Below are 613 nucleotides of genomic sequence, written 5' to 3'. Positions count from 1 at the left end.
CCGCGCCCCCTCCTCTCCTCCCTCCGCGGCTCAGCCCGCGGGGACGGCGGGCCTCCGCCCGAGCGCGGCCCCCAGCGGCACAGAGCGACGCCGGGCCGGGGCGGCTGGGGGCGGGGCCGGGGGCGGGGCCGCGAGCCGGGGGCGGGGCCGGCGCCTGACCCCGCCCTCGCGGCCTGGGGCGGGGCCGGCGCGCGGCTCGTGCCCGCGGGGCCGGCGCACGGGAGCGGCGCCAGCATAGAGGATCTCCGGGCCGGCGCTCTAACGCAGGCGCGGTGGCCAAGTGGTAAGGCGTCGGTCTCGTAAACCGAAGATCACGGGTTCGAACCCCGTCCGTGCCTGTGGCGGTGCTCACTTCCTCATACGGTGGGGTGAATTTTTAGGGGGAAACCTTTTCAGAAGTGACCGGGGAGGGCCTGCAAAATCAGGGGCCCTATCCCGGCCTGGGCGTGGGAGCCGCTGTTTTCCTGGCCTGGATTCACCCTCTGCCCATCCCACCCCAGAGCAGGAGCTGGAGCTGCAGCTGGCCCAGCCCTGGCCCTGCGTCCTCCCTCCGGCCCACTTCTCTCTGGCCTGGCTTAAGGATCGCCTTGCATTTCCCTGAACATTAAGCACT

General features: G+C 72.3%; 1 non-coding gene across 1 annotated transcript; it reads left to right on the top strand.

Annotated features, from left to right (window-relative positions):
* Positions 1–266: 266 nt before the first annotated feature.
* Trnat-cgu (transfer RNA threonine (anticodon CGU)) lies at positions 267–338 on the top strand. Its single transcript has one exon. It is a non-coding gene; the product is annotated as a tRNA-Thr (tRNA).
* The last annotated feature ends 275 nt before the right edge of the window (positions 339–613 follow it).

Source organism: Megascapheus bottae, chromosome 36 (assembly GCF_031878675.1).
Source record: "Megascapheus bottae isolate mThoBot1 chromosome 36, mThoBot2.hap1, whole genome shotgun sequence".
NCBI classification, from domain to species: domain Eukaryota; kingdom Metazoa; phylum Chordata; class Mammalia; order Rodentia; family Geomyidae; genus Megascapheus; species Megascapheus bottae.
Note: the sequence above shows the minus strand (reverse complement) of the source record. Positions and strands in the feature narration are given on the sequence as shown.